Source organism: Scomber scombrus, chromosome 19, assembly GCF_963691925.1.
Source record: "Scomber scombrus chromosome 19, fScoSco1.1, whole genome shotgun sequence".
Lineage (NCBI taxonomy): Eukaryota > Metazoa > Chordata > Actinopteri > Scombriformes > Scombridae > Scomber > Scomber scombrus.
In genome coordinates this window covers 26,689,292-26,699,670 of record NC_084988.1, presented here as the reverse complement: position 1 = coordinate 26,699,670, position 10,379 = coordinate 26,689,292, and the positions used below count along the sequence as shown (strand labels likewise).

General features: G+C 42.4%; 1 pseudogene; it reads left to right on the top strand.

Annotated features, from left to right (window-relative positions):
• The first annotated feature begins 7,780 nt into the window (after positions 1 to 7,780).
• LOC134000476 (uncharacterized protein K02A2.6-like) lies at positions 7,781 to 9,588 on the top strand (annotated as a pseudogene).
• Positions 9,589 to 10,379: the final 791 nt, after the last annotated feature.

Below are 10,379 nucleotides of genomic sequence, written 5' to 3'. Positions count from 1 at the left end.
TCTGATTGATTGTGATGAAAAGAAACACACTGATAATAGTTTTGGAGCTTTTTCTGTAAATACTGTCTAAGTACTGATGATGTAATGCAATAAGATGTCCAAATATACAAAAACAACAAACCTCTCAAGGTCCCCTGCTCCTACAGTCCACATTGATATTAAACCCCAAATTGTGTGTGTGTGTGTGTGTGTGTGTGTGTGTGTGTGTGTGTGTGTGTGTGTGTGTGTGTGTGTGTGTGTGTGTGTGTGTGTGTGTCAATGGGTGAATGAGTATTTAGAAACATTGTAAAGCACTTTGGATTAATGCATGGCTGCTTCTGCCATAAGTGTATGAATGAGTGTTTAAATGGGGGATGTTAGCATGAGAGCTTTGAGTAGTAGAAAAGCAGTCAATAGACTAATTTACAATGCAGTTCATACATCATCATAATCATGTCTAGATGGTCTATAATTAAGCCCCAGAAGATCAAGACCCCAACATAAGGTGGATACCACTATTATATCACCTTATTAATTACAGAGCTACATGCCATCATTTAGTGATCCATCATTTCACACAGTTAACATAAATGATGTTCACAAGCTGAATCTACTTTCTATCAAAGATGATTCCAACAGGACTATCTGTAATAACCAGGAATGATACTAGTGGCTGTCATTTAAACACAACACACTCATTGATCATTCAGTAATTAACAATTCGTTTCATTGTTAGTCTTATCATGGTGAATGCCTGAAATGTCATGCAGCTGCACATTTTGTGGTCTGCTACTCAGATAATTATGAGTCCAGTTTGTCATTGTGAATGCAGTCGGGTTTGGACGAATGCAAACTGCTTTGGATAGTGTTGAATGCACTTGAAAGAGAAAATGTCTGAGCTGGCAGTAATCTCCGAGTTGGAACATAGCACTGCTGCTAAGCAAAGAGGATGGCATCCTCCACTCCAGTCCCACTTTGATGGTGGGCAACTTGAAAAGGCTCCAAGTACTCATTACCTCATCCAATCTCACCACTTCAACAGCCAAAACTAAAAATATGTATGGTCAGGATGAGACCCATCAATGTGTCTACACATACTATTTTCATGTGTTGAATCACAGTGTAAAGAAGGGGTCATCAACTACATTTGTCCAAGGACCAGAATTTTGCAGGCAGTATACATATATATATAGGTCTAATGAATTATTATTATTTATTTTCACTTTCCTATAAAACTAATGTTATTTTTATTAGTTCATATCAATGTGAATATACTCCTCACACCTATACTGGGATTAGGGATTAATGGTTATATATATTTTATAAGAAATCTCTTTTATAAATCATGTCAGTATCCATGAAAAACAGCTGGACTTAGATGTTGGTGCTTAATGGGAAACACTTACCCTAACAGCTGAAAACATTGGTTAGAAAATACAAAAGTCATCAAAAAGTCATCAAATGTAATAAGTTACATTACTTTGATGAAGTCATTGAAATAGTTACATTACTTATTACATTATAAATAGAGTAACTATTAATCTGTAACCTATTACATTTCCAAAGTAACCTTCACAACCCTGCTCTTGATAGACAGTGATAGACAAATGTTTCATCCAACCAACCCACCAAGTTTTTTTGAAAGTGCCTGCCCTTTTCCAAACTGTTTCCAAGGACGACTTCTCAGAGGTTTTTGTGTAACATCTGGTGCACCGGATTAACTCCTGTCATGGTCTTCAAAAACAAGGGTGTGGTGAGCAGAATTAAGAATGTCGCTCCCAAAACTACTGCACTTCACTGTCTAATTGACCAAAGTGTGCTAGGTGCCAAACTGAGTCAGGCTCTGGAAGAGGTTATGGATAAAACAATGAAGAAAATCAACTTTATCAGACACAGAATTCAAGTATGCAGCATGGCCTTTTACGTAAATGTGTGCTGGAATCTCAAACTGCTCACAATGACCTTTTATTCCACAATGGTGTGTGCTGGCTGAGTCAGGGCAAAGCTTTAGAGTGCTTCAATGACCTCAGGGATCATGTTGTGGATTGTTTGAAGCTAAGTAAATCAAAAGGAGCAGCTGACTACAGTACCTACGTATCATGCAGGTATATTATGCTGAAAGACAGAGAATATATGTGCAATGTTGCATTTTTTGCAGACATGCTTTCCCACTTGAATGCACTCAATCTGCAACTACAGGGGAAATAAAAATCTGTGATGGGCATGATGAAAAAGCTTGATGCCTTCAGGAACAAACTTCATCTCTTCCCAGCAGATTTGTTATCTGGTAGGCTGCTTCACTTCAACACATTGGAGACAGTGGGTGTGAGCAATGTCACAGAGAATATGAAGAAATTCATCACACAGCAGAGGAAGAATTTCTCTGCCAGATTTGATGACTTTAACATTTCCAGGGATGTCACTGAATTTGCGCATGACCCATTCACAATCAAAGTGAGCTAGCTGACATCAAGGCCCCCAGCAAAATGAAAGCTGCTCTCTGCTCTGCTGAAAGCTCCAGCATTTTTTGGGTGGCATCTCCCTAAGACTATGGCATCATGAAAGATGTTGGCTATGTATGTGCTCATCATGGTTCTGGTCAATCTATACATGTGAATCTGTGTTCTCAAAGATGACATTATCAAGATGAATGAGAGGAACAGAGAGTCAAATCAATCTTTGGAGGACTACTTGTGAATATATCTAACAGCTGTCAAACCTGATGTTAATAAGTTAATGTCAGAGGGGAAATGTCATTTCTCAAATTAATAAAAGGGGAGTATTACAGCCATAGGATTTTATTCATGGGATTCATTGTTTAATGACCGAACTATGTCTGCGACCAGACATAGTTCTTGTCTCGGAGTCCACCAAGCAAGCAGTGCTGCTGGAGCTGACAGTCCCGTGGGAAGACCGCCTGGAAGAAGCCTTTGAAAGGAAGCTCTCCAAATACTCGGGACTGGTCAGCGACTGCCAGCAGGCTGGCTGGAGAGCAAGGTGTTTCCCTGTGGAGGTTGGATGCAGGGGTTTCGCAGCCCGATCATTGGCCAGAGCCTTCAGTAACTTAGGCATCAAGGGAGAGAGAAAGAGGAGAGCCATCCGCAGCACCACCGAAGCGGCAGAAAGAGCCTCAAGATGGCTTTGGCTCAAAAGAGGGGAGCCATGGAGTCATGGTAGTTAGCTAGCCGTCTGGACGCAAGCTGGGGTCTGATCAGCCCTGGCTGGGTCACCTGGAGGAGGGCGTATGATGTTGAAAGACCCGAAACGCCCTATGAGCCCAGGAACATCACTGAGGATGCGTCCAGACTAGGCATCAGTAGATGTATGTACACAGCGAATGACGTGGTTGACTTAACATTTTATGGTCAACTTAATGTTTTATTTGATCACTTTGTAAAGTGTATATTTGTAAAGAAATACTGAGTTCTCTATTAGTGATATTGATCTCTGCACAGTGAGTGACTTGAGACAGGACGCTCAAGATCATTTTTCCTTTTTTTTTGAAAAAAATATCATTTCTTATGCATCATCTTGTATCTGTGGAACATGTCATATCTGTCCTGATCTTTGGGAAACATTGCAGTGTCCAGCAGATCTGAACAACCGCAAAGTCCTAACAATAGCATCTATATGACTTAAAGACAGGAGCATCTCCCAGTGTCTCAAACCCGAAGCAAAGTCAAACTGGATTCAACTAAACAAAAATAAAATATTTTTTTTATAATTTTGTTTTGATTGTTGTTGTAAACCGAAAGGCGAAGCTCTCGATTTACCAGTCGATCTTCGTTCCTACCCTCACCTATGGTCATGAGCTTTGGGTAGTGACCGAAAGAACGAGATCGCGGGTACAAGCGGCCGAAATGAGCTTCCTCCGTAGGGTGGCTGGGCTCTCCCTTAGAGATAGGGTGAGAAGCTCGGCCATCCGGGAGGAGCTCGGAGTAGACCCGCTGCTCCTCCGCGTTGAGAAGAGCCAGATGAGGTGGCTCGGGCATCTAGTTAGGATGCCTCCCGGACGCCTCCCGGGTGAGGTGTTCAGGGCACGTCCCACCGGTAGGAGACCCCGGGGAAGACCCAGGACACGCTGGAGAGACTATGTCTCTCGGCTGGCCTGGGAACGCCTCGGGATCCCCCGGGAAGAGCTGGACGAAGTGGCTGGGGAGAGGGAAGTCTGGGTTTCCCTGCTTAGGCTGCTGCCCCCGCGACCCGACCCCGGATAAGCGGAAAGAAGATGGATGGATGGATGGATTGTTGATTTATTGTTGTAAAAATGAAAACGTGAAATGTGTTGTTTTAACGATATAAGGAATGCCACTACGCTGGAGAGCTTGTTTCCAAAGCTGGCGTATGTGAATACATGAGGCTGAGGTAGACTCAACCTCTGCCTCTCTGCTGCGTGTGAAATGAACGCAAACAGTTTAGGAGGTTCGCGCATGCGTAGTCTGTTCTTACGCTGTCTTCAGTGGGCATCATTGAGGCACAACGCTTCTCTGCCTCCACAGCGGGTTGGCTTCCCGAACCCCCCCCCAAGGTCTCGCGATGCTGTTGTCACCGCTGTTGTTGAGATACAGGTGATTTCTTGTTGTGCTCTTATCTTTGGGTGCTCCTATGCTGTAAATCCTGTAGAAATGCAGGTGAATGTATGTCTCAGAAAATTAATTGGCAATAATTGTGTGTGCGCTATAATACGCTGACGTCAGTAACTAGCTACATTTTTTACAATGGCATTTTGACTGACTTTGCAGTGGTTTCAATATTGAGTTCTACATAATATATATTTTTGAATGCGATTTAAGCTACCTACCCAGCCATGGACCTCACTGCACATTACTGCGCTTTCGTACATTACAGATGTTAAGGATGTTACACACAGAAATAACCCAGTGAGCCCATATACATGGCTATGACGTAATAGTGATGTTATCAAAATGCATTTGGAGAGAGCAGTTTTTTTGATTGTTTGCTCACTGCCCCATTACAGCTGAGATGTTGCTGCTCGATGTTTCTGTGACATTTAGGCTGATATTTATACATCGTCTCTCATCCGTTACATCTCGTGCAGATGATGGTTATACTTAGGGGTGCCACCAGGGATTTTGGGCCGCTATGAAAAGATATGAAATTGTTCCCACCACATAGGCCACACCAAACATGCACAACTGCTGTAACCATCTGCTGTAACTACCTGTGTAGGCTTGTAACTCTCCTGCAGTCTAATACATACATAAATACATACAATACATAAAATATAACACTGTGTAGACATGCAGGCAGCATTCTGCATACAGTGGAATTCACTACTTGATACAAGACTGACACCCCTTATAAGTGATTTGCTGAAGGCCAGCTGTTACAGTCTAAATGTAATTTTAATGTTAAAATTCTTAAATGGGAATTTTTTTCTATTGAATGATATAACAACAAAATAAAATCAGCAGTACATTTTTTAACCAAGTTAATAAAGTTTTTATATATTTTTGCTTGGTTTTTATAACTTTTAGGGTTTTGTTTTTTTTGTACATATTATTTGTTCTTATTTATGTATGTATTTGTGTTTATGTTTGAGCTATTGGATACATGAATTTCCCCTATGGGGATGAATAAAGTCATCTATCTATCTATCTATCTATCTTCATACCAACTAAGTATACAACCAATTTTTTATATTGAGAATGATTTTTTTTTCTCATAATAATAAAATAAATTCTAAGGGACGGCCTACAGTAATGTTCAGTGACATGACATTCAACACAATGCTTCTCACCTCTTTCTACAATTAGAAATAGAGTTGGCTCATTATTGGTCCTGGTACCAGGAGCACAGACAACTGACTTAGTATGAATAGCTTGATAAACATTTACCTGCATTGATTAAATGTCAGATAAAACAGGGATAAAAAGCAAACACTCAGAATGTTCTATGATATTAGCAGTAACTAATGTTTGAGGAGCAAAAGTAACATTAATGTGTTTCACTATGGATGGAAGCTTAACTAACAGGTTCATTTCCACTCATGGACTAAAACCACCTTTTTATGAAACTTTGGGTGACATATTGTACCCCTCTCAGTTCTCTCTTGTCTTTCTTTTCTTTGTTTTTCGTTTTTTGCTTTAATAATAGCTTTAATTAATAGTTACATAAAATGCTTAGATAATAACATAGATCATTCGTTACATAATTACTTATCTAAGTAGATTACATATAGATAGGTACTTAATTAGCCTCCTGTGGTGTTATTCTATACTATATCGTTCAACTATATAGAACTTTGTTTCAACCTCTGACTTATACTTTACTGATTATAGGTATGGAACTTGCTGTGCATAACTTGTAATACTGCTATCCCTATACACCATATACACACAAATAAACACCTCTAAATAACTCAGTGGTGAAGCTTGGAATTTGATCACATGAGAAAAACAGATTTTGGCACCTTGCTGAATAAATATGGAAATTTAAATAATATGGAAAGCAGTTGCTGCAATTTATATTTCACAGATGAAAAGATGTTCTTCCACAGACGGATGATTCTATCTGTTGTGCAGGACAAAAAGAAATTCTACTCTAGTCAAAAATGGGGTGTGGGAAAAAAACGCCTGAATGTTGTGAAAACAAAATTTTTAATTGTTGCTTGGCATTGGGGTCATGCCTCCTGGGGGCGATGGAAAAGGCTATGGCAGAGGTCCAGATAAGTTAGCAGTTGGCAAAGAGGGACCTGGAGGAAGGAAGGCTGAGGGTCTGCTGACGGGCAAAGATGAAGCTGGAAAGGCTGATAAGGAAGGAAACCTGGAAAAGGACACACATAATTATGACTACATCAAATCAAATCAGCCAGACATATTTGAAAGTAGAATAAAAAATAGTTAGCATCAAACCTGGAGCAGGGTGTTGGTGGTAGGAAGGTCACTGGGTGGCATTACATGAGGTGGCAGGCCAGGCCCGATGTTGGTTGGGGCAGCTTGAGGGTTGAAAACTGATGTAATTGGGGTGCTGCTTGGTGCGTGAGTCTGAGAAGCAGGACTGGGCTTTGCTGGGGGCTGTTTTAAAGAATTTGGAGGCTGCTCTGCACATGCACCATGTTTAAGTTCCAGCATGGCCACCGGAGCTGGTTGTGGTCAATCTAGTCAATGTTTGCAATCCCATTGGGCACACCACGATGCATTTCAGAAGCTTTCCGAGGCAGCTCAACTAAACATACCTGCCTAGTCTATTTTCAACACAAGCTACTTCAAAGGCTAGAGGGGTGGAGTTCACTCAGGAAAGCAGGGGAGAACACAGGGAGCAAATTATGTCAGAAAGGGGCAAGATGAAAAAGATGGCGTTGATACAGATGAAGTCATGTTCACACTGTACAAAATAGATGAACTTGATGTACCAGCAGAGGAGCCATTTGTAGAGACATTGACAGTTAAGGAGACAGACACACAGTTTGAGATGGACTCAGGGTGTGGGGTAACAGTAATAAACCACTTGGTGTTCAAAACCTTAGGGGGGAAGGAGGCACCAAAGTTACGCCCATGTCGAGTGAGACTCAGAACATACACAGGCCATAGAGTCTTGGGAGCAGCTGTGGTTAAGGTGCAGCACAAAGGGCTAGTACAAGACTTACCTGTGGTAGTTGTAGCGGGTTCAGGCCCCAGTCTGGTAGGCAGGTACTGGATTAGGAGGCTAGGTTTACAGTGGAGATCAGCACCCCAGGTCCATCACATCCAGGAAGAGACCTCAGAGGAGGTACAGGGGAGACCAGAATCCCAAATCCACCATCTGGGAGAAGTGACATTGGAGGAGGTACTGGGGGAGTATGGGGAGGTTTTCAAAGATGAACTCGGGAGATTCAAAGGCCCCCGAGCGAAAATATATGTGGACAAAGAAGCAGCCCCCAGGTTTTTTAAAGCCCGGGCCCGTCCCATATGCTATGAGAGGAAGAGTTGAGGAGGAGCTCAACCGTCTCCTCGCCCAAGAGATCATTGAACCTGTTAAACATGCTGAGTGGGCAGCGCCTGTGGTCCCGGTGCTGAAACCCGATGACACCGCAAGACTATGCGGAGATTACAAACTGACGGTAAATCAGATCTCAAAGCTTGAACAGTACCCAATTCCCAGAATTGAAGACTTGTTTGCCACACTTTCAGGTGGAAAGAAATTCACAAAATTAGATCAGAGTCACGCTTATCACCAGATTCCCTTTGAAGAGGAAGCAGAAGTTGAGAGGCTGGAAGAGAGGGTTCTCATGCTGGAGAGCTCTGACATCACGCTGGTGACAGCTGATCAAGTAAAAGCATGGACAGACAAAGATCCAGTACTCCTGAGGGTGCGGGAGATGGTACAAAATGGCTGGTCAGCGAAACTAAAAGGGGCGGAGTTTGCCCCATATGAGGTGAGGAAACATGAACTCAGTATCCAGAATGGATGTGTGTTATGGGGCTGGAGAGTGATTGTGCCAAAACCAGGCCAAGAAAACATATATGAGACAGCTTCATCAGTGCCACCCAGGTGTGTCCAGAATGAAAGCACTTGCTAGGAGTTATGTGTGGTGGCCAAAGTTGGACAAAGAGTTGGAGGATATGGTCAAGGGCTGTACAACATGTCAAGAGCACCGTAATATCCCTGCACCAGCTCCATTACACCCCTGGGAGTGGCCGGACAAACCTTGATGCTGTCTCCATGTCGATCATGCCAGACCGTTCATGGAGAAAATGTTTTTAGTGCTCATTGATGCACATTAAAAATGGATGGACATGTGCAGTGAACTCTGTCACTTCAGCCACTACAATTGAGTGTCTGCGTACCAGTTTCAGTAATCATGGACTGCCTGAGTTGTTGGTGTCTGATAATGGCACTTGTTTCACCAGCACAGAGTTCAAAGACTTTCTGAGCAAAAATGGTATCCGTCATGTGACCTCTTCACCCTACCACGCTGCCAGTAACGGGTTAGCAGAGAGAGGGGTACAAACATTCAAGAGAATGATGAAAAAATGTCCAGAGGGCACACTCACAGCTAAGGTAGCCAGAGTGTTATTTAGCTACAGAGTGACTCCTTACACCACTACAGAACTATCCCCAGCAGGGTTGCTTCTCGGGAGGAAGCTACGTTGCACACTCGATTCAATCCATCCAGACCTGAGCAGGAAAGTGAAGGAAAGACAAGAAAGACAGATAAATGATCACAACAAAAGGGCGAAAGAACGCTGGTTCAGAACAGGAGACTCAGTGCTGACCCAGAACTTCAGTCTAGGGCCCAAGTGGATTCCGGGAATTATTGAGTCGGTGACAGGACCGGTGTCCTATAAAGTGATGCTGGGGGATGGGAGAGTAGTGAGGAGACATGTGGATCAGATTCACACTCGCCACCAGAGATCACAAGAATGCAACGACAACCAACAAGCTGCTGCTATTCAGCTAAGTCAGGCCAACGAAAAAAACGAAGCATGGCTGGAAGCTGAGGAGGTGGTACTCAGGGGTGACAAGTTGGAGGAGCCAGCAGCTACGGAAGCTGTTGAAAGCTCAGAGACTGAACGAAAAACTGTAACAAATACAACTCCAGTAAGGAGACAGTCAAGAAGGGAAACTAAGTTGCCCAGTTACCTTAAAGACTTTCAGTCGAACTAAGACAGACTGATTAAGACTGTTGTGGGTAATTGGACAGAGTTAAACAGTTATAATGTTCCGGTGATATGTATAGAAAATGCTTAAGGGGGAAGGGATGTTGTAACTGTGTAATTGAAATAATATGTAGATGTCTGCCAGTCCACTAGGTGGCGTTGGCTGGAGTTGGCTGGAGAGTAACCTGTTGGGGAGTCCGACAGAGGATAGAAGAAGAAGTCTGTACTGAAGACTGTGGAGAAATGGGGTAACTGAGAGATATAAATGTGTTCGTCAAGAATAAAATAAACCCCCATTGTTCAGTAAGAAGCCTCCCGTTGAGTTACTACACGTGTTGAGACCGAATATCTTCTCCTATTGCTTTATTAAACAAACACGCGGACTGAGCTCACACATAGTGTAAGATTAGCAAGTAAAGAGAGCTCAAGTCCAACAATCCACACACTGCATTGCTTAGTTAACTGTGTATTTATCTAACATACTGGAGAGACACTTGTTTTTTTTTATTGTTTGAGGTTACCTAAAAAATATTCATTGTTCATCAGGCACACTAATACTATAAGTAAAAATACTCTCACCCTGGTCCTGCATATTTAAAAGTGCACAGTCTGAGTGTTTCATATGCACACATTAAACATTTCCAGTCCACTACTTTTATTTTCCTTACAGTACTCCTCGCTCTATTGATGTAAGGTGCCTTGCATCCAGTTTAGGGGAGCCTATTTTATGAAAGCAAAAACTAAACTGTCACTTAATGCTTTTCTGTGTGTACATGTGTGTCAGGAGTTGTCAGGACA